Raw genomic sequence first — 25,110 nt, 5'->3', positions numbered from 1 at the left:
CATCTGAGGTCATCAGTTCCCTAGAACTTAGAACTACTTAAACCTAACTAACCTAAGGAGATCACACACATCCTTGCCCGAGGCAGGATTCGAACCTGCGACCGTAGCGGTCGCGCTGTTCCAAACTGAAGCGCATAGAACTGCTTGGCCACAACGGCCGGCATCAGGATTGATGGTCACGAAGTAGAAGAAGTTAGGGAATTGCACTATGTAGGATGCGACATAACCAGTGACGGTCGGAGCAGGGAGGATATCAAAAGCGGACTAGCACCGGCAAAATGGGCATTTATGGCCAAGGCAAGTCCACTATTATCAAACATAGTCGTTAATTTGAGGAAGAGATTTATGAGAATGTACGTTTGGAGCACAGCATTGTGTGGTAGTGAAACATGGTGAGAAAACCGGAGGAAGCACATGAGATGTGGTGCCGCAGGCGAATGTTGAACGAATGTTGAAAATTAGGTGGACTGTTAAGGTAAGGAATGAGGAGGTTCTCTGGAGAATAGTGGAGGAAAGGAATACATGGAAGAAGGGGCAGAATGTTAGGAAATGTGTTAAGACTCAGCGAATAACTTCCATGATACCGGAGGGAGCTGTAGAGGAAGACATGAGATTGGAATAAATTCGGCAAATAATTTAGGACGTAGGTTGTATGTGGTACTCTGGGATGAAAAGGCTGGCACAGGAGAGGAATTCGTGGCGGGTCGCATCAAACTATTCTGAAGGCTGGAAAAAAATATAATAAAAAAATAAAAAATAAAACTTGATGGACTTCCAAGGAGTTCGCCTTCTATCTTAATGATTCCAACCTCTGTGATCACAGTGGCGGCCCATTTTTCTTTCTGTGTTCATGCTGAAAGTTAATGGTTCGTCCTGAACACTTCTTGAATGTCGATGATGTCCATTTTGTGAAGTGTAATACATATATCGTACAGAAGTTTGATCTGTGCACCTCCCAGACGTTCTGTCGCCCCTCGATACACATGGTGAGTCATGAGCAGCTAATATTTTTCTTGTCATAACTGTTAACACAACACTTTCAAATGAGCCTTACTTATATTGAACTTGCATTCCCGCTCTGAAGGTGTTTCTAGTTAGCTCAGGAACCACGTGAAACCTTCAGCAGGGAAACGACTGCACGTCTAGCTACATCCTGGGCAGCCTCCGCTTACAGGAAAGACACTGCTTGTGGCGCGAGATGACGCGATCGGTCAGCCACAAAATTCGATCGAACTCGGCGTCTGCCGGTGCGGGAAAACCAGCTCCTGGCAGCGAGTCACCAGCAAAGTCTGCGCAGACTCAACACGAATCCTAGGCCGATTCTATGCCGCTCACCGCCAGCGCAGACATCTACCGCAGCCAACTCTGAATCACCCGACCTATCTAGACACTCAGGCACCAAAACGGAAAGCAAGGATGCTTAGCGTTTACACAACAAGGGATTTCATGACTTTCTACTCAATGCCAGTGGCATCAAATGGAAGTGCGAGGGGAACCCCTTCGTCACCTGTTGTTGTCAGTCTTTTAATGGAGGATTTCGAGGAACGTGTCCTAGATCGACGCACGTTTTTTTAAAGGAATATAGCGATATTTTTTTTATTTGGCCGCAATGCAGTGAGAATTTGAGAAGCATTTTAGAATATCTCAGTTCAGTCTGCCCGAATATTCGGTTCACTGTGGAGACGAAAAAGGATTACTGCCTTCACCCCCTTGACGTACTGGTAGGGTAGAAGGGTGATGGTACGTAGGAACATGTCGCTTATAGGAAGCTACCTCCCAGTGGGTTGTGTCTTCAGTCTGAAAGTTGCTAACATCTGGTTTAGCGTGAAGGAATGCTTCGTACCTTGAGTCATTATCCTCAAGAATTATAATGTTTATAGAGAACGAAAATCTCCTCTATAAAAATCAACATCGATTCCGCAAACAGAGGTCTTTTGAGACTCAGCTCACTCTGTTCCTCCATAAGAGCTATAGCACCGTAGACAACGACGCACGGGTTGGTGTCGTGTTCTTCAATTTAAGCTAGGCATTTGACACCGTATAGCACTAACTTTTTGTGAAAAAATACCAGCTTGCCGAGTATCAGACCAGAATTGTGACTGGATTCAACACTTCCTTGCAGACAGAACTCAACAAGTCACTCTTAATGGAACAAAATCGACTTGTCTAATATTGGGAGTAACAGAAGAATGTGTTAGTTGCGTTTACAACGTATATAAATGACCTAGTAGAAAGCGTCAGAAGCTCTTTAAGACCGTTCGCAGATGATGTGGATGTCTTTAAGAAAGTAGCAAGGCCAGAACACCAGAAGACAGTATCGAGTTGCAGAATGGCCACAGAGGATTGATGAATGATTCAGGCTGTGGTAGTTGACCGTGAATATAAATGAATGTAACATACTGTGCATACGTAAGAAAGGAAATCCACTACTGTATGATTACGGTGTTGATAACAAACTGCTGGAAACAGTATCTACCGTAAAATATCTAGAAGTAACTATCCAGAGCGACCCTAAGTGGAATGATCATATCGAACAAATATGGCCATTAAAATGGCCATTAAAATTGCTACACCACGAAGATGGCGTGCTGCAGACGCGAAATTTAACCGACAGGAACAAGATGCTGTGATATGCAAATGATTAGCTTTTCAGAGCATTCACACAAGGTTGGCGCCGGTGGCGACACCTACAACGTGCTCACATAAGGAAAGTTTACAACCGATTTCTCATACACAAACAGAAGTTGACCTGCGTTGCCTGCTGAAACGTTGTTGTGATGCCTCGTGTAAGGACGAGAAATGCGTACCATCACGTTTCCGACTCTGATAAAGGTCGGATTGTAGCCTATCGCGATTGCGGTTTATCGTATCGCGACATTGCTGCTCGCGTTGTCGAGATCCAATGACTGTTAGCAGAATATGGAATCTGTGGGTTCAGGAGGGTAATACGGAACGCCGTGCTGGATCCCAACGGCCTCGTATCACTAGCAGTCGAGATGACAGGCATCTTATCAGCATGGCTGTAACGGATCGCGCACCCACGTCTCGATCCCTGAGTCAACAGATGGGGACGTTTGCAAGACAACAACCATCTGCTCGAACAGTCCGACGGCGTTTGCAGCAGCATGGACTAGCAGCTCGGAGACCATGGCTGCGGTTACCCTTGACGCTGCATCACAGACAGGAGCACCTACGATGGTGTACTCAACGACGAACCTGGGTGCACTAATGGCAAAACGTCGTTTTTTTCGGATGAATCCAAGTTCTGTTTACAGCACCATGATGATCGCATCCGTGTTTGGCGACATCGTGGTGAACGCACATTGGAAGCGTGTATTCGTCATCACCATACTTGCGTATCATCCGGCGTGATGGTATGGGGTGCCATTGGTCACACATCTCGGTCACCTCTTGTTCGCATGGAAGGCACTTTGAACGGCGATACTAATCAAAAACTTATATTATTTATTCGTGGGAACGCTATATCTGGTGCACCAATTATTAACGGTACGAGTCAATTACCAAATCCACCAATTATAATAGTGGACGTTCCATTTCAGATGTGTTACTACCCGTTTCTCTACTCTTCATTCGATCCCTGCCAAACCCTACATTTCAGCAGGTTAATGCACGACCGCATGTTGCAAGTCCTGTACGGTCCTTTCTGGATACAGAAAATGTTCGACTGCTGCCCTATCCAGCACATTCTCCAGATCTCTCACCAATGGAAAACGTCTGGTCAATGGTGGCCGAGCAACTGGCTCGTCACAATACGCCAGTCACTACTCTTGATGAACTGTGGTATCGTGTTGAAGCTGCATGGGCAGCTGTATCTGTACACACCATCCAAGCTCTGTTTGACTCAATGCCCAGGCGTATCAAGGCCGTTGTTACGGCCAGAGATGGTTGTCCTGGGTACTAATTTCTCAGGATCTATGCACCGAATTTGCGTGAAAATGTAATCACATGTCAGTTCTAGTATAATATATTTGTCCAATGAATACCAGTTTATCATCTGCATTTCTTTTTGGTGTAGCAATTTTAATGGCCAGTAGTGTAGACGGAGAAGCAAATGAAACTTCCTGGCAGATTAAAACTGTGTGCCCGACCGAGAATCGAACTCGGGAACTTTGCCTTTCGCGGGCAAGTGCTCTACCAACTGAGCTACCGAAGCACGACTCACGCCCGGTACTCACAGCTTTACTTCTGCCAGTACCTCGTCTCCTACCTTCCAAACTTTACAGAAGCTCTCCTGCGAACCTTGCAGAACTAGCACTGCTGAAAGAAAGGATATTGCGGAGACATGGCTTAGCCACAGCCTCGGGGATGTTTCCAGAATGAGATTTTCACTCTGCAGCGGAGTGTGCTCTGATATGAAACTTCCTGGCAGATTAAAAATGTGTGCCCGACCGAGACTCGAATTCGGGACTTTCTGTAAAGTTTGGAAGGTAGGAGACGAGGTACTGGCAGAAGTAAAGCTGTGAGTACCGGGCGTGAGTCATGCTTTGGTAGCTCAGTTGGTAGAGCACTTGCCCGCGAAAGGCAAAGGTCCCGAGTTCGAGTCTCGGTCGGGCACACAGTTTTAATCTGCCAGGAAGTTTCATATCAGCGCACACTCCGCTGCAGAGTGAAAATCTCATTCAGGAGAAGTAAATGTCAGACTGAAATTCATAGGAATAATCTTAAGGAAATATAGTTCATGGAAGAAATATGTTGATAGTTTGACGTCAATATTTCTTTGGGATGTTGGCCACCGATCCTGCTGTGGTGTGCATACACAAATTCAGATTCTGAGATATTATTATTGCGAGTGGCAGCAAGTGAGCAGCTGTTGAGAGTATTCGGACGCAGCCTGCTGAGGTGAGATACCTCGCTACATAAGAGGTCGCACTCCGCCGTGATAGAGCTAGTAGTGGCGGAGGAGACTTTGCTAATAATTGAGGCTTTTTGGTGATTTGCCTTTTTGCTGCACCTAGTTGTTGCTTGCTTGCGCTTTGGAGGGATTTTGTCAGATTTGTATATGCTTACATTGAGAGTAATGTTCGTTTCTTCGTTGTGGCCAGATAAGTGGTTGTTGAAAGTTAAATTAAAGTAGTTACTAATCGGCTCTAGAACAAAAGGAAAGTTCGTAGTAAAGTTTCTCAGTATTTAAATTGTCAGTTTTCATAATACAGTAAATTAAAAGTTTTAATTGGTTTTGTTTCAAGTGTTTTACACCTCTTAAGGCTTGTTGACCAAACAGCTCCTGATCATTAAATTCCTATATAAAAAAAGTCGTAGTAGTTGTATCAGTATTTGTGACCGTGCATTGCACTCTACATGGATCGCAGAATTTCTTTTGAGTTATTTTAGCATGTTGTTGGATGCAGAAACTTCAGCAGTTGCAGCGTCAAGACTGGGAAACTCGTATGTTGCGTGCAGGAGCTTTATTGTATCAATGGTTACGAGATGTTAGAAAACATTTTGCCAATCGCAGTCAGATACAACAGAATTTATTTTTTCATGATTTATACAAAGAGTGATACTTTCTTTTTTTTTCTCTCTCAGAATACTAATATTGTCACAGACGGAGCTCTAAACATTTCCGTACGTCTTTCAACAGAACAATAATAATTACGAATAAAGAACAAAATAAATTTCAAAAGGGCTTACAAGGCGCTTGTTCCACCAATCGTTGAATGTTGTTCATCAATCTGCGATTCTTACGATGTAGCACTGATAGAAGAGTCAGGGAACCAACGAAGAGCGGCTCGTTTCGACCCGGAATCGTTTAGTTGACCCGAGAGCTCCACAAAGCGCAGTGCCTAACGCTACAAGAGAGGTGTTCTATGTCACGGAGAGGTTTACTGTTGAAATTTCGAGAGAATGCTTTCCGGAAAGAGTCGGACAACTTATTACTTCCTCCCACACACATCTCGCGGAATGACCGCGTCGAGAAAATTCGAGAATTTTGAGCTAATACAGAGGCCTTCCGGCGATCAATGTTCCCGTGTTGCCATTCAAGAGTGGGATGGGGAAGGGGGAGTCAGTTAATAGTGCTAGAAGTTCACTCCGCCACACACCATCAAGTGGCTAACTATCCTTTAAGGCTTAACTGCAGACAGTATTATGATGTGCAATGATATGTAGAAATAGATGGAAGCAGGGTTCATGTCATCTCACACCCTAAAACTATACTTGAATGAAATAGTGAGAGACACACCAGACGTGCTTTGTGCTATCGAACTACCGTATATCGGGTGAGTGATGAGAATAATGGCGAGGTGCCTAGATCTACAACTTTCTTACCCTATGCCGATAGAATTTTTAAGATTATTGGTCATATTCTAAGATCAGGACCCTTTAGGGTCTACGAACGATGATCTCTGTTTGCGGACGTGTCAAAACATCTCCTCGGGTACGTGGAGTACCGGTGTGTAGAGAATAGGGGTCACAAATCTGCACTTGTAGAACATTTCTGTGGTACAGAAATAAAATCTCAAAAACTTTCCAGAAACGTATTGCAAGCGACCTAAGCCAATCCAGCGAGCACAAAGTGTGTAGTATACCTAGACGCTTTACTCGCCTAACTACATCTATCAAACGTGTAAATAATAATAAGGTACACCTCATAGGTACCCTGCGGAGCCACTGAACGACATGGCAGCAAAAAAAAAAAAATTGTTCAAATGTCTCTGAGCACTAAGGGACTTAACATCTGAGGTCATCAGTCCCCTATAACTTAGAACTACTTAAACCTGACTAACCTAAGGACATCAGACACATCCATGCCTGAGGCAGGATTCGAATCTGCGATCGTAGCGGTCGCGCGTTTCCAGACTGTAGCGCCTAGAACGGCTCGCCCACACAGGCCGTCATGGCATCAAGTAGACCTCTTCACATTCACCACGGACGAACTTGCCTTGACATCAAGCGTATTCACACTGCCCTGTTGGAGATGTAAATAATTCTGTTTAGCTCGTGTTACTTTTCACGCGGCATTCCGCGGCGCCAGTGATTGCGATCATTAAGCATTATAATCGTCGAAAGTATTTTCATTAAAAGATCGCGTGGATACGCTGTTCAAAAAAAATGCTTCAAATGGCTCTGAGCACTATGGGACTTAACATCTCAGGTCATCAGTCCCCTAGAACTTAGAGTTACTTAGACCTAACTAACCTAAGGGCATCACACACATTAGCCATAGTAAGGCGTACTGTATTAAGTTATATATACACCCCGAAACAAGAAAAACGGCGCACCACGAATTAATTACCCGAATGGGTCGGATATCGGCAGATGTGATGTACATGTACAGTCACACAAATGATTGTATAAGTTATATATACACCCCAAAACAAGAAAAACGGCGCACCGCGAATTAATTACCCGAATGGGTCGGAAATCGGCAGATGTGATGTACATGTACAGTCACACAAGTGATTGTAATTTCGGGACAAATTGAATTATTTATTCAAAGAAAGAACTTCACAAACTCAGCAGTCAATAACGCGTTGGTCTACGTCTGGACCTTATGTGAGCGCTCAATCGGCTTGACATTGGCTGACAAAGTTTTTGGATGATCTCCTGAGAGATATCGTGCCAAATTCTGTCCAACTGGCGTTATCTTACCGAAAACCGCGCGTACTGCAGTGCCGTAGGGGTACCGCAAATGGAAACCAAAAGAGTCCTTCAATGAAAAGGAATCGCACCTCAGAACATCACTTTTGGTTGTCCGACCGTACAGCAGGCGATAATCAGGATGGTATTCCAGGAATTTCTGTGACGTCTCCAGACACGTCTTTATTGATCATGGGGGTTCATGTCACTGAAGACAATTCTACTCCAGTCAATGAGATTCCAGGCCGACTTACCTGGAGGCCCCCAAGAGAGCGGTGGGACGTAAACCTCAAGGTCGCCCGACAACCAGGGCAGATGGTCTGGGTTTCATTGCAGGACCCATCTCTTTGCGATCTACGCACCCCTACAGCACAGCGGTACGTTGAGGATATTCTACTCCTCGTTTTGTTGCCCTACGTGGCAATCCTTCCCTTCCTTACATTTCAGCAAGACAATGCGCAGGGGGAGAGTTTATACAGATTGTCTTCATGCTTTCCAAACCCTACCTTGGCCAGGAAGATCTCTCTCCGGTTGACAACGTTTGGAGCATTCTGGGCAGAATCATCTGACAGCTCGGAATTTTGCTAACCTAATTCGGCACGATATCCATCGGGACGTCTTCCAACAACTCCGTCAGTCAATGCCGAGTAAGTGCTCTCATATGGGCGAGAGGTGGACCAACTCGTTATTCACTTGCTGAATTTGTGAAGCTCTTTCTCTTAACTCAGTAATCCAATTTGTTCTGCAATTGCAATCATTTGTTTGTCTGTACACGTGCACCACAGCAACCGGTTTCAGCCCCATTCGGATAATTCCTTCGTGGTGCGCCGTTTTTCTTGTCTCGGAGTGTATCGTCGTAAATTATGACTAATGTTGAGCTCTGTTCGCAGTAGCATGGTTCTAGGGGACAATGGTTCCATACTGCAGGGCTACAGTGGCAAAAGCCCTAGTAGGCATAATTTTCCGGTTCACCATCGCTGGGCTAAGGGTTCACGGGTGTATCTGCATCATGTAAGTGACTTTGTCTTTTACATTGAGCTGACAAAAGGCAGGAATACGTCCTAACATCGTGTCGGACCTACTGTTGCTTGGAGAGTGCAACAACTCAATTTGTCACGAACTTAACAAGTCGCTGCAAGTCCCATGGAGAATTACTGAGCCATGTTGCCTCTATAGCCGAACATAACTCCAAAAGTGTTGCCAGTGCAGGATTTTGTGCACCAACTGCCTGCTCAATTACGTCCCATAAAAGTTCGATGCGATTTATGTCGAGTCATCTGGGTGGCCGAATCATTCGCTCCAACTACCATTCCGTGTCAGTACAAATAACAGCTCCTCCAATGCACTGCCCTTTTATACCTCGTGTACACGATACTATCACCAACTGTATACAGGGTGTTACAAAAAGGTACGGCCAAACTTTCAGGAAACATTCCTCACACACAAATAAAGAAAAGATGTTATGTGGACATGTGTCCGGAAACGCTTAATTTCCATGTTAGAGCTCATTTTAGTTTCGCAGTATGTACTGTACTTCCTCGATTCACCGCCAGTTGGCCCAATTGAAGGAAGATAATGTTGACTTCGGTGCTTGTGTTGACTGCGACTCATTGCTCTACAGTACTAGCATCAAGCACATCAGTACGTAGCATCAACAGGTTAGTGTTCATCACGAACGTGGTTTTGCAGTGAGTGCAATGTTTACAAATGCGGAGTTGGCAGATTTCCGTTTGATGTATGGATTAGCACGGGGCAATAGCCGTGGCGCGGTACGTTTGTATCGAGACAGATGTCCAGAACGAAGGTATTCCGACAGGAAGACGTTCGAAGCAATTGATCGGTGTCTTAGGGAGCACGGAACATTTCAGCCTATGGCTCGCGACTGGGGAAGACCTAGAACGTCGAGGACACCTGCAATGGACGAGGCAATTCTTCGTGCAGTTGACGATAACCCTAATGTCAGCGTCAGAGAAGTTGCTGCTGTACAAGGTAACGTTGACCACGTTCCTGTATGGAGAGTGCTACGGGAGAACCAGTTGTTTCCGTACCATGTACAGCGTGTGCAGGCACTATCAGCAGCCGATTGGCCACACGGGTACACTTCTACGAATGGTTCATCCAACAATGTGTCAATCCTCATGTCAGTGCAGATGTTCTCTTTACGGATGAGGCTTCATTCCAACGTGATCAAATTGTAAATTTTCACAGTCAACATGTGTGGGCTGAAGAGAATCCGCACGCAATTGTGCAATCACGTCATCAACACAGATTTTCTGTGAACGTTTGGGCAGGCATTGTTCGTGATGTCTTGATTGGGCCCCATGTTCTTCCACCTACGCTCAATGGAGCACGTTATCATGATTTCATACGGGATACTCTACCTGTACTACTAGAACATGTGCCTTTACAAGTACGACACAACAAGTGGTTCATGCACGACGGAGCTCCTGCACATTTCAGTCGAAGTGTTCGTACGCTTCTCAACAACAGATTCGGTGACCCATGGACTGGTAGAGGCGGACCAATTCCATGGCCTCCACGCTCTCCTGACCTCAACCCTCTTGACTTTCATTTATGGGGGCATTTGAAAGCTCTTGTCTACGCAACCCCGGTACCAAATGTAGAGACTCTTCGTGCTCGTATTGTGGACGGCTGTGATACAATACGCCATTCTCCAGGGCTGCATCAGCGCATCAGGGATTCCATGCGACGGAGGGTGGATGCATGTATCCTCGCTAACGGAGGACATTTTGAACATTTCCTGTAACAAAGTGTTTGAAGTCACGCTGGTACGTTCTGTTGCTGTGTGTTTCCATTCCATGATTAATGTGATTTGAAGAGAAGTAATAAAATGAGCTCTAACATGGAACGTAAGCGTTTCCAGACACATGTCGACGTAACATATTTTCTTTCTCTGCGTGTGAGGAATGTTTCCTGAAAGTTTGGCCGTACCTTTTTGTAACACCCTGTATGTGCATATCGTTATCGCATGAAATTTTTCACCTCATTCTGTAGGGCATTATAGAACAAGAGAAAGCGAGGACGCAGCATACACTGTGGATTATCACCGAGGGCCAAATGGCGTTCCTAGCAAGAGGTCAGCTGCTCCAATTCATTAGAAAAAAAATGATCTCCGCAACCTAAATTGGCGTCCTGCACCGCCACATAGACAGGCGTGGCAAATGTGTGTAGGGTTGAAGAAAGCCAGGACATATAATGGACCAAGTGTACTCACAGCGACTTGTAGCGCCTATACTCCTCTTGCCCATACTGTCCTTGTCAATGAGAATCGAAGAGTGCTCTGTTTCTGAAAACTTACGTCAAAGATGCACTTTCAATGAGTAATGTGATTGGTTGGTTTAAAGATTAAAGGGACCAAACTGCAAAGGTCCCCAGTAATGTGTTTTCTTGTCTGGTCAGCCAATGTCAAAATGTACAAAAAAATGTAAAGAGGAAGTGTTTCCATGCATATCAACATTACTTGCTCGACGGTAACATAATACAGGGTGATTCAAAAAGAATACCACAACTTTAGTAATTTAAAACTCTGCAACGACAAAAGGCAGAGCTAAGCAGTATCTGTCGGCGACTTAAGGGAGCTGTAAAGTTTCATTTAGTTGTACATTTGTTCGCCATTTCAGCCAATAAAGTATTTGGTCCCTTTTTCTTCGAAGGTGCTACTGTAACTGGACTACAGTATCTGGAGATGTTAGAGAATTGGCTGTTCCCTTAGCTCGAACAGGAAGCACAACAATTCATATTTCAGCAGGATGGAGCGCCACCACATTGGCACTTATCTGTCCGTAACTACCTGAACGTCAACTACCCGAGGCGATGGATCGGCCGCCAGGCAGCCCGTGACAGAGCACGTCATCACTGGCCTCCAAGAAGCCCTGATCTTACCCCCTGCGATTTTTTCTTATGGGGGTATGTTAAGGATATGGTGTTTCGGCCACCTCTCCCAGCCACCATTGATGATTTGAAACGAGAAATAACAGCAGCTATCCAAACTGTTACGCCTGATATGCTACAGAGAGTGTGGAACGAGTTGGAGTATCGGGTTGATATTGCTCGTGTGTCTGGAGGGGGCCATATTGAACATCTCTGAACTTGTTTTTGAGTGAAAACAAACCTTTTTAAATACTCTTTGTAATTATGTATAACAGAAGGTTATATTATGTTTCTTTCATTAAATCCACATTTTTAAAGTTGTGGTATTCTTTTTGAATCACCCTGTATATACAAATCCCATAAAAATACTCCCGAGAAGTATATTATACACAACATATCTCGTCTTGTAAGTTTTGAACACGCTGCTCTTTCTACCCACATCGGGCTCATGAGTTTTTTCTCTGTTTTTTCATAATTGATCCTTGAGTTACCACAAACTGAGCTTTGAAAGTGCGGATTCTAAGGGAATTTGGTGCGTAGTCTATACGTTGTAGTGCACGAAGGCATTTATTTATCAGTTTTTATGTTCACAACTTTAAATATAATCAATACGTTGTAAGTACAACAGCGCTGTCATGTGCCCAACGAACGACAACTTTATTGCCTTAGTTGCATTTTACAGTACTGTATTGTATCGAATGATCTGACAAAAGCTCGAGGATGTTGTAGAATTTCTTTGTCGGCAGAGGAAGTTCGTTCGGAGCGGCGGCTTCTGTGTCCGTTCTCAGAAGACTGACGCCCGCATCTGGTCGCTTTCGTCAGCGTTCTCTAGCGGTCATTGACCCCGATGCCAGACGTTCTCCACTTCCGAAGTAGCAACGCACCAGACGCGTTGACGACTTTATTCGCTCTTAGCGCTTTTAATAGTTCTTTTCGCTGTACTAAGCATTGCTTTGTAGATTTGGAGAAAGGTGTTCATATCTGTTCCCTCCTAATAAGACTCAATTCTGTCCCCGCAGTGAACAGCAATCAGCCAACAACTGTTGACCAAACAAGTGTTTTGTAAACTGCCAATGTATATGTGGGTGATTTGCGTATAAACATATTTTCCTTTGAGGACCATTGAATCTGTTTAGTCCTGAAACAAGGTGCTTTGGTGCTTAGATTTCAGGTACGACATGTTACGGGAAGATTAGAGCTGGATTATGGTCAGACACAGACTCCGAAATCAGGTATTAGATTTTAAGGCATGCTCAGAAGCAGAGATAAACTCAGATCACAGTTTAGTACTGATGAAGAGAACTAAGAAAATCATCTGGAAGAATCGACATGGAAAGAGGTCAGATAAGGAAGGAATGAGAAATTATCGTACGTGTTTGAAGATCTCTAAGGTTGTAGATTTATAATGAAACAAACTTGATCGTGTTAACTCGGCAACCAGAAGATCTTCAACGATCGAAACCGGTAATAACACAATAAATGTGCAATAATACAGCTGAGGAGGCTTTCATTTATCATAAACTGTGACAATGAATACTACAGCATGCGGTTCAGTTGAAGTGAATGGATGTCTCTAAAAAGGGAAACCAAAGAAATTGGTCAGCAAACATAGGTATAAGGAAGGCAACTGTCAAGAAATCATGGATAACAAACGAAACGCATCAACGGTTCGACGAAAGAAGGAGGTAGAAAAACATTCAAAGAAATTCGGGAATACAGATTTATAAGTCAGTTAGAAATGAAACAGACAGGATGTACAGGGAAGCCAAGGTGAAACGGCTGCAGGAAAACTGCGAAGAAATCGAAAATTAAATCATCGTCTGATGGGCTGATCCAGCATATCGAAAATTCAAAACAATCTTCGGTGAAATTAAAAACGAAGGCATCAATGTTAAGAGCGCAGTGGGAATTCCTCTGTTTAAAGCGGAGGTGATAACCGATCAGCAAAGTACCATACTAAAGGCCTCTACGATCGGGAAGAGTTGTCTAATGACGTGACTGAGAGGAAATGGGATTCGATGTAGGGGGCATAGGTGATCTATTATTAGATATTTCAATAGAGCTTTGGAAGACTTTGGATCAAATGAGACTAAAGGGGTGGGCAACATTCATTCAGAAGTTCTGAAATATTTGAGGGAAGTGGCAACCAAGCTACTATTCAAGTTGATGTGTAGAGTCTATGAGTTTTCAGATGTACCATTAAACTATCGGGTAAAAAAGTCATGCACACAATACCGAACGAAGCAAGGACAGAAAAGCGCGGGAACCATCACACAATCAGCGTAACGTCTCATGCATCCAAGTTGCTGACAAGGATGATAAGCAGAAGAATTAAAAATTAAATTGGTGGTCTAGCAGATGACGATCAGTTTGGCGTTCAGAAAGATAAAGGGAACAGAGAGAAAGTTCTGACGTCTCGCGTGGTAATTGCAGCATGTCATATGATTTGTTAACACTGTAAAAAGGTGCAAGATGTTCGAAATGCTGAGAACAATAGGACTAACTTGTAGGAAAATGAAATGTGTAGAAACACCAAGAGAGAATAATAAGAATGGAAGACCAAGAACGAAGTGCTCAGATTAAAAAGGATGCCTGTGCGGGTCAGTCTATACATAGAAGAAGCAACGATGGAAAAGTAAGTCCAAGAGTGAGGATAAAACTCAGTATAAAAGAATATCAATGATAAGATTCGCTGATGACATTGGTTTCCTCAGAGAAGGTGAAGAAGAATTGCAGAATCTGCTGAACGGAACTAACACTCGAGTTTTTGATAAGTAAGGACATTTGTAATCAGAGCTAGATTTTCCTTGGGGAACGTTGACTGCCAACGACTATGACGACCTTCACACAAATAGGGCGTTCATACGGAGCAGAAACAATAGAAATAATAATAATAATAAAAACAAAAGGAACGAGAAACCTCCTACACATTCTGTAAGGTTACCTTCTGTGTTTAGAGTAGCCAAACACAGAGGCAGGATCCTTCGAACAGTGGTTGAAAGACTACTGTTTTCAATCAACGCAAGCTTAAAGACTTCTTCCAACCTACAATGGACGTATCTGACCGCCTCCACAGTGTGGGAGTATATGAAGTGACGTGTGGCGGAACTGGGAGCTCAGCAAAAGAATGCGTTGAAGGGAGCGATTGTTACACACGTTAAAGACAAAATGTAAAACCATAGGTAGTGAAACACCAAGAGAAACATGGCCAGATTATGGATTTTATGAATATACGCATGCTACCCAGAGAAAGTAATGTCTATGAAAGGAAAGTCCATGCGGAAGTCGAAACGTCGAAGAATGAGTACAGTTTAAACCAGAGAAAAAAATGCCACTCCCGGAGCACAGAAAATGCGAATGTTCCTTTGTGCCTACTACTGGCATGAGATTGCGTGGGAGTGTAAGTTCCAGGCTAAATAAGGATGGAACATCATTCGTATCAAGATTTTTATTCACACTCCTCAAGAAAAACAAGTTTACGAATTAGGTCAACCGGACCTTGACATGTTAAGACCAAACTACGCAAAAATTTTAGAACAGTTACTAGTAATCGTTCAACAATGTTACCAAATATTTCTGTGAGATCAAATAATAGCCGGTCGGTGCGGCCGAGCGGTTCTAGGCGCTTCAGTCTGGAACCGCGCGACCGCTACGGCGGAGGTTCGAATCCTGCCTCGGGCATGGATGTGTGTGATGTCCTTAGGTTAGTTAGGTTTAAGTAGTTCCAAGTTATATGGGACTGATGACCTCAGATGTTAAGTCCCATAGTGCTCAGAGCCATTTGAACCATCTGAACCATCAAATAATAAATGGTTTGTTATAATTCACATACTTCTGTATTCAATTCTCCAGAAGTCATTCACGGGAACATGAAGTGCGAAAGTTTAAATTTACAACAAATGTTATTCTCTTTCCAAAAAATATACTAATGTTGTGTGCCACTGGTTGCTATTGTCGAAATATTTATAGCGAATTTCAATAAGAGACAACAGATAATATTTCACGAATTGAAGTTACATAACGATCTCTTCAAAGGTTCTAAGAAAACAATCTTCGGAACAGGTGGACCACAGATAGTTTTAGAATGTATTTGACTAAAATACAAGAAATAATGTAGGTCCATTAAAAGGAAACAAGCTAAAGTTGCTTGATATGACACCACCATAGTCGGAAAATGTTGTCCGCGCGAACAGACCCGAAATTACTTGGGCCGGTCCGAAACACTGCTCACCACACTCCTCCTTTTCTAAGCAGCCAGTGGGATCACACCCCAAGGCACAAACATACGATGACAGCCTGATGAACAGAGACGTAATTTTTAAGTAAAACGATTAAAACTTAATTAACCAATTTCACGCTGGCAGCGTAGATAAAACATTAATGAAAAGCGCTAAAAGATAATAAGGTAACTAACCAAGGCAACTACCCCCACTTACAACTGAAAGTAAAGAAGGTAGTAAAGAAGTACAGCGGCCAACTGAGGTTCAGCTTCCAATTACGCCACGAGGCGGAAACGGCAAATACTTACCGGACGCGCGGAAGGAAGACGCGAACGGTTAGCTGATGAGCCTCACCTACGTAAACACAAGCTTGGCTTGGAAGTATAACCCGCCAAAATACGAGCAACAAGGTTCGCCCCCGTGATGCACATACGCTTGCGGGCTCCAAATAAAGAAAGAGACTTGGCGACTTAGTACACAAGTTACTAGGCGTAAAAAATGGTTTGGACGTCATGGCTAATGCCATGGACATACAGGGTGTTTCAAAAAGAAATTACGCATTTCGAACACATGTTGTTGTTGTTGTTGTGGTCTTCAGTGCTGAGACTGGTTTGATGCAGCTCTCCGTGCTACTCTATCCTGTGCAAGCTTCTTCATCTCCCAGTACCTACTGCAACCTACATCCTTCTGAATCTGCTTAGTGTATTCATCTCTTGGTCTCCATCTACGATTTTTACCCTCCACGGTGCCCTCCAATGCTAAATTTGTGATCCCTCGATGCCTCAGAACATGTCCTACCAACCGATCCCTTCTTCTAGTCAAGTTGTGCCACAAGGTTCTCTTCTCCCCAATCCTACTCAATACCTCCCCATTAGTTACGTGATCTACCCAACTAATCTTCAGCATTCTTCTGTAGCACCACATTTCGAATGCTTCTATTCTCTTCTTGTCCAAACTAGTTATCGTCCATGTTTCACTTCCATACATGGCTACACTCCATACAAATACTTTCAGAAACGACTTCCTGACACTTAAATCTATACTCGATGTTAACAAGTTTCTCTTCTTGAGAAACGCTTTCCTTGCCGTTGCCAGTCTACATTTTATATCCTCTCTGCTTCGACCATCATCGGTTATTTTACTCCCTAAATAGCAAAACTCCTTTACTACTTTAAGTGTCTCATTTCCTAACCTAATTCCCTCAGCATCACCCGATTTAATTTCACTACATTCCATTATCCTCGTTTTGCTTTTGTTGATGTTCATCTTATATCCTCCTTTCAAGACACTGTCCATTCCGTTTAACTGCTCTTCCAAGTCCTTTGCTGTCTCTGACAGAATTACAATGTCATCGACGAACCTCAAAGTTTTTACTTCTTCTCCATGAATTTTAATACCTACTCCGAATTTTTCTTTTGTTTCCTTTACCGCTTGCTCAATATACAGATTGAATAACATCGGGGAGAGGCTACAACCCTGTCTTACTCCTTTCCCAACCACTGCTTCCCTTTTATGCCCCTCGACTCTTATAACTGCCATCTGGTTTCTGTACAAATTGTAAATAGCCTTTCGCTCCCTGTATTTTACCCCTTCCACCTTCAGAATTTGAAAGAGAGTATTCCAGTTAACGTATATATTTATTTAACGAGTATGAAATTTTACACACATATTTACGAACTGAAACGTCCCCATTGAACAATTCTACATGACTGTGCTTAAACTGACACACAATATTTTTAGCGCAACGCAATCTGACTTTCAAGAATCCCTACAAAAGAATGGCCCTGACTAACATTTAACTATATCTTCCAGAAATCACTTACCTCACAAAAATCTTCGCTACTCAAGCTACTGCAATACAGCGAGCGCCACTACTGCCAGCTAAATAAAAGATTCAAACTATGGAAGGCACTAACTACTGATAGGGATAGTTAGCAAATGAAAGATATTAATAGAGAACAAACAATGTATTTACCTTGATATCATCATATATAAATATAGCAGTTCATGACAAATTACAAAACTCCGCCATCTCTCTCCCCACATCCACCACTGCTGGCGGCTCACCTCCAACTGCGCAACGCTACGCGCTGTTAACATCCAGCTGCCCCTGCCCAACACTACAATGGCAGACAACAATGCAAACTACCCACAGACTGCCCACAGCACAGCCAGTGATTTTTCATACAGAGGTGGCGTTACCAATAAAAAAACCTAAACAGCCTACTTACATCTGCACTGCAGCATTGGTCAAAATAAAATTTTATAGATGTACTAATATAAATATTTTCTGTCTACAGATCGAGCAAATAATAATTTTTTTAAAAAAATGAGGGAGCACAAAATGACATTTACCTTCACAGGAACTGCATTCATAATTTTCTTTTCAAGTAATTGGTAACTTTTTGGTAGAATAACTTCTTGTGGTGCACCACTTTAATTACTTAGACATTAAGATGTGATTATACATTTCCCTTATCTGCATTGTTATCTTTAGTGTACTATTTTTTCTGCTTGAGCTATGTCATGTTTAGATATAAGCTGCTGTTTGCCAGGCATAGTGCTACTGAACTTTAATTTGTGTTACTCTGCTAAGCCAGATTTATTTTTTTGTTGCTGCACATTGGCTCATATTAGTTGTAATGTTGCATTGCTTGGTAATTTAGATTTACTGTAGCTTGCTTTGCAATTTTCCAATTTTTTGGTCATTGCTGTTTGTGTTACTTATTTTGTGCTGCTGCATTGCCTCGTCCCTTAGTTTAGCATCTGAGCTCAGTAGATTTAAGTTAGCTTAAGAGGGGGTAGCCTCTAAGAGAATGAGTTGCGATGAATTGGAAGAAATGCATTGAGAAAACAGGTTTAGGTAGGATTTTCTTGGAAATAAATGTTGAGGTAACAAATGTGTGAACATATAAATACAGAAAGCATGCTTAGATAGAATTTTTTTGGTGGAAACAAAGGATGAAATAAGAGGAAAGATATATGAAGTTTTGGGTTGGACTGCAGTACCAAATGTTACACTGAAAACGAACCCTGTCCTTTCCTATTGGTGTTATCCCACTATGTGTTTGTGTACCCTTGTGTATTTGTTTTCTTCCTGTCTCTGTGTAGTTTCATAGAATTTTTTCTTCTTTTAATATTAAGCTACATTCACTATGATGAGGAATACTGTTATCCTCGAATATAATTGGCATTAATAATATGTTATTTACTTTGTAAAGATGTTAGACATTATTAATTCTGTTCTGTTCAATGCTCATGTGTGAAGTTGATGTTTCAAAAGTTATTGTGATCCTTTATGTATGTACTCATGTCATAATTCCTGTAATATTGATGTCTATGTTTATTTCTATTCTTTTGTAAAGCCTGTACTACAAATGTTATCTGTATTGTTATGTTTTTAATGATGTATTTTGTACCTTTGTTATTGTATTTTTATGTTACCAAATTGTAATTGTCACCAGTTCATGATATTATTAACTTGTAAGTTACATTTCACTGCACACGTTTCTGTTGGTCATAGTATATGGACAATATGTGAGAAGTAGGGACTGTTAGTGTTTGCACGTGTGTTAATAACTCAGCAAGGGACTGGATAACAGCATTGCTGGTTCTAAGGACAATTTCAAAAACTTTGTGAGTGCACAAGTGGTGGGTTATGGACTTGCTACATTATCCGCAAGACTCTTCAATGGTGATTGTGTACCTGCACAGTTGCAACAGATGGCTGCTGTCCGTCTCTACAAGAATTGCAGTGGGTCTGCATCTTTGATGGCCCATCGTTACCATTATTTCTACAAGGACTACAGTGTGTCTGCACCTCTGGTGGCCCACCAATACCACACTCTCTACCAGGACTACAGTGGGTCTACTCTGTGATGACCTACCTACCAATATTCATCAAAACTTCGACTGACTCTGCAGTGGGTTTGCTCTGTTGTGGCCCATTGACCTGTCAGCATGTCGAGAGTCAGCACTGTCTTTCCGTTGGAAGGACAACACTACTTCTTCAAGACTGCATGGACATCCACTACTTCCGTGTGCATTGTCTTTTACTGCTCAGACTTTGAGAAAAACACTGCAATTTTACTGTGACGAATGATGAGGACTGTCTTTATGGACTGTGAGAAATTTTTAGCTTTTGACCAACATTGTATCAATAAGTGTGTGCATTTGATTTCTTTGTTATTGTAATTATGAAATTTTTTTTTCAAATCTGTATTGGCCACTGCCCAATCCAATTTGTAAAAATTTTTTGTGGGGAGCATGGGGGCTATGTAAGTAGGCTGTTTAGGTTTTTTTATTGGTAACGCCACCTCTGTATGAAAAATCACTGGCTGTGCTGTGGGCAGTCTGTGGGTAGTTTGCATTGTTGTCTGCCATTGTAGTGTTGGGCAGGGGCAGCTGGATGTTAACAGCGCGTAGCGTTGCGCAGTTGGAGGTGAGCCGCCAGCAGTGGTGGATGTGGGGAGAGAGATGGCGGAGTTTTGTAATTTGTCATGAACTGCTATATTTATATATGATGATATCAAGGCAAATACATTGTTTGTTCTCTATTAATATCTTTCATTTGCTAACTATCCCTATCAGTAGTTAGTGCCTTCCATAGTTTGAATCTTTTATTTAGCTGGCAGTAGTGGCGCTCGCTGTATTGCAGTAGCTTGAGTAGCGAAGATTTTTGTGAGGTAAGTGATTTCTGGAAGATATAGTTAAATGTTAGTCAGGGCCATTCTTTTGTAGGGATTCTTGAAAGTCAGATTGCGTTGCGCTAAAAATATTGTGTGTCAGTTTAAGCACAGTCATGTAGAATTGTTCAAAGGGGACGTTTCAGAACCTCTCAAGTTCAGATTACAGAGGTTCAGTACGTCCTCCATCAGCGACACGAACAATATCACATCGATTCTCAAATTCCTCCTATACTCGGGTAAGCATGTCCTTCGTCACTGATGTTATGGCAGTACGGATCCAGTTCTTCAACTCCTCCAGGTTCCGTGAGAGTGGTGACACATAAACGTTGTTTCTAACAAAACGCCACAGGAAGAAGTCAAAGGGTGTCAATCCGGTGACCGTGGAGCCCAGCAGAAACATGTTAAGTCGCCAGCTCCTTGACGATCAATCCAGCGGTTCGGTGGAGTTTCATTCAGACATTCACGCACTTGGCGACTCCAGTGAGGGGGTGGCTCGTCTTGTTGAAATATGAAGTGGTCTTCGAGGATCCTCGGAAACAACCAGTTTTGTAACATAGCAAGATACTGCTGACTGTTAACCGTGCTTCCATCAAAGAAGAATGGGCCGTAAAAAGTTGATCGGAATATCGCACAAAACACATTGACTTCGGGCGAAGGTCGTTCATGTTCAATGGTTGCCTGTGGGTTCTGTGGGCCCCTAATTCGAACATCGTTTGTTTACCTGACCACTAACATGGAAAGTCACTTGTGTCACTGAACACGATGCGTTGTGCGAATTCTCAATAGCATCAAGAATCTCGTTAGAGAATTTCGCACGCCTGCGTTTATCATCAGGACGCTGAGCTTGTAACAGCTGTAACTTGTACGGCTTTATAACCAACAGAAGTCTCAAAAAACACCAAATTGTTGTTGCAGGCAGCTGTAACTCCCGACTGGCAAGACTGATTGATTTTGAAGGACTACGTTGGAAAGCAGTTTGAATTCGAGCAACATTTGCCTTCAGGAACATTCTTTCCTTTACATACACATCCGGGGTATCTAGAAACTGTCGATACCATCGGCGAATGTTGCAACCGTTCGGAGGATCAATTTGGTACGTCAACCCGAAACGTCTTTGCACTATAATCACGGAATTGCACTTTGCAAACTCGAGAACACAAAATGATTTCTGCTGCGGAGTAGCCATTTTAAGCATATGACGGTTACCAAGCAAAACAGAAGACAACTGACATCTAACGGCTATTAATATAAAATAGACTATGTATTCGTTTCTAGAACAGCTGAGGTGCAGCGATCATTAGTTTGAACAAAATAATACTTTGTAATACGTATATTCTTTTTGAAACACCCTGTGTTAGAAATTTACAAAACCCCGTTAATTTAAAACTCACAGTTAAAACTATGACAGTTACCAAATGGGAACTATTATGTAACGCTCCTCAAATCGCCTCGTCAGATACAATAACGGCGAACAACAACAACAGAAGGGTGGACCGAATCCGATGCAGTAGCAGCTGGACACATACACGCGCAGGAAGCGAACGAGTCACAATTATCATCTTCACAGCGGGGAGCAAGATCAGTCTTTACTAATGCAGTAGGTTCTCGACACCGAAGCAACAAACTAGAAGTAGCTCACCGAGCGTGCAGTGACAAAAAGTGGAAAAATTGGAGACGTCAGGATGGATGAAGACGATCCGCCGCTGTCCTCCAGACCAGGTTGGCCAAAGCAATAATGAACCAGTCCCGTTTCCGATGCACTTGTCTCATGTCCTGAAGATGCTGAGACACACCGACTTGGAAGTGACACGGGCGGCAGAACAAACAGCCGGCCCGTTGCCCCGCAGACCTCCGCTGTCCGTGCTGCTTCACTGACTGCACCCCCCCCCCCCCCCCCCCCACACAATACGGTCTCGAAGGCAGTCGCGGCAAACGTGCCACGCCCCCTTCACGCCAAAGATTGCGTTCCAGGAGACGTGGGGCGAGCTGTGAAACGCGACATGGTTCATTCCTGTTTATTTAAAAGACTGGATGAGAAGTTGGGTTCAAGCCGCCTCGTTCTGCCTTTCTCAGCACCTTTAACAACTTTCACAAAAAATGTGGCATGCGAACGTATCACGCTTTTTTAAAATGCAACTCACCTCGGACATCCACAACCTACCTTAAATGTAAATCACTCACACCACCAGGTATATCGCTGTGAGTCGCTCGTACCCGTTGCCCTTCCTCACTCACTCATTTAGCCCAATTCACAGTTCGCTGTCACTATCTCTTTGTGTCTCTCTCTCATAGTTTCCGGTGTCACACTACTACAGTCTTCTCTCACTGCCAGCGTCTCCTTCTTCCTCTCTCTTGCTGCTAATACCTCATTCCTTTCTTCCTTCCTTCCCGCTGCTGCTCTTTCTTCACAAAGTCACTATCTGTCTCTTCCTCGTTACTGTCTTGTACTCTGTCTCTCATTGTCACTGGTTCTCACCCACTTCCACTTCCTCGTTATCCCCCCCCCCCCCTGCCCCCTCCTATGGCACTGCCTCTTTTACTCTTTTCTTAGCGCTGTTCTGTCACTGTCAGCTATATACTGTGGTGTCACCGCCAGACACCACACTTGCTAGGTGGTAGCCTTTAAATCGGCCGCGGTCCGTTAGTATACGTCGGACCCGCGTGTCGCCACTATCAGTGATTGCAGACCGAGCGCCACCACACGGCAGGTCTAGAGAGACGTCCTAGCACTCGCCCCAGTTGTACAGCCGACTTTGCTAGCGATGGTTCACTGACAAATTACGCTCTCATTTGCCGAGACGATAGTTAGCATAGCCTTCAGCTACGTCAATTGCTACGACCTAGCAAGGCGCCATTATCATTTGCTATTTATGTTGTGATGCATGTACCGTCAGACAGATGTTCACCAATGATGGATTAAAGTTAAGTATTCCAGAAGCTACGTACCTTTTTTTTGCTAGTATAATTACTTTACCTGTTCCAGACCTCACGCCAGCCTGCGTGAGCTTAAACGCGTGCCTTTCGGCTTCCTAGCCTAGTGGCTTGGCTGTCTTGCCAAGTCACAACATATACCACTGCCGCTGTGCCGCTTCTTTTTCTCACACTGCGATTGTCTCCTACACTATTTCCATAACATAGCTACTATCTAGTTTCCTTTAGTATTTACTACTTTTTTTCTTAAATGATCACACCGCCATTTGACTGTAGTGTTGTTTATTTAATCACGACCCAGGTTTCGGCCTTTTACGCCGTTTTCAAGTGAATGAGTTTATGTCAATCATTTGAAAATGGCTTAAAAGGCCGAAACCTGGATCGTAAAACAACAATACATTCAAATGGCGATGTGTTCATTTAAAAATTATAGTATGGCTGTTCCTCAGTAACATCAGAAACTTTTCCTTCTCTTTGCCACTGCCACTGTCTTCTTCGTTCTCAGCATAAGAGAGCGCGAATATTTTCCTATGACGAAATCTTTGAGAAAATCTGCTAAAGATGCTGAGGAAGGTAGAACGTGGCAACTGGTTCCCAATTTTCAGCCAGATTCTTTTAAATAAACAGGAATATATTAAAAGATTTTGTGCTCTGAATGGAACATTTTTCCGCTGCAACAGGGAATAAAACTCATATGAAAAGAAACGTATTGCTCAGTAAAATTTAGGTAGTTTACTTGCATAAAATTGAAATAATGCAAAACTAATTTTACACCTCAGACCGGATTTCACGTGCTAAACTTTGAACGTCTGTGTACTGGAAATGGATAAAGATATCAAGGAAATATTTAAGGTTGCTCTGGATCGGGATCTGAGATTCAAATGGTTCAAATGGGTGCACGCACTATTGGACTTCTGAGGTCATCAGTCCCCAAGACGCCGGCCGGAGTGGCCGAGCGGTTCTAAGCGCTACAGTCTGGAACCGCGTGACCGCCCGCATCTCGTGGTCGTGCGGTAGCGTTATCGCTTCCCACGCCCGGGTTCCCGGGTTCGATTCCCGGCGGGGTCAGGGATTTTCTCTGCCTCGTGGTGGCTGGGTGTTGTGTGCTGTCCTTAGGTTAGTTAGGTTTAAGTAGTTCTAAGTTCTAGGGGACTGATGACCATAGATGTTAAGTCCCATAGTGCTCAGAGCCATTTGAGCGCGTGACCGCTACGGTCGCAGGTTCGAATCCTGCCTCGGGCATGGCGGTGTGTGATGTCCTTAGGTTAGTTAGGTTTAAGTACTTCTAAGTTCTAGGGGACTGATGACCTCAGAAGTTAAGTCCCATAGTGCTCAGAGCCATTTAGTCCCCAAGACTTAGAACTACGTAAACCTAAATAACCTAAGGACATGACACACGTCCATGCCCGAGGCAGGATTCGAACTTGCGACCGTAGCAGCAGCTCCAGTCATTAACAGCCCACTGTCGGTGCTGGCGGGCCTAGGCGAGGCGTACAAGAGTGGGCCTACGCCTCCGAAAGCCCATATCTACAGTGTTTTGCTGAATGGCTCGCACACTGACACTTGTTAATGGCCAGGCATTGAAATCTGCAGCAATTTTCGGAAGGGCTGCCCTTCTGTCACGCTGAACGATTCTCTTCAGCCGTCGTTGGTCCCGTTCTTGCAGATTCTTTTTCCGGATATCGGAAATCTGATGTTTTACCGGATTCCTGACATTCACAGTACACTAGTGAAATGGTCGTAAGGCAAAATCCCAACTTCATCACTATTCGGATGTGCTA

Source organism: Schistocerca americana, chromosome 6, assembly GCF_021461395.2.
Source record: "Schistocerca americana isolate TAMUIC-IGC-003095 chromosome 6, iqSchAmer2.1, whole genome shotgun sequence".
Classification (NCBI taxonomy): domain Eukaryota; kingdom Metazoa; phylum Arthropoda; class Insecta; order Orthoptera; family Acrididae; genus Schistocerca; species Schistocerca americana.
The sequence above is the reverse complement of the archived record's forward strand: the minus strand, read 5'-3'. Positions refer to the sequence as shown.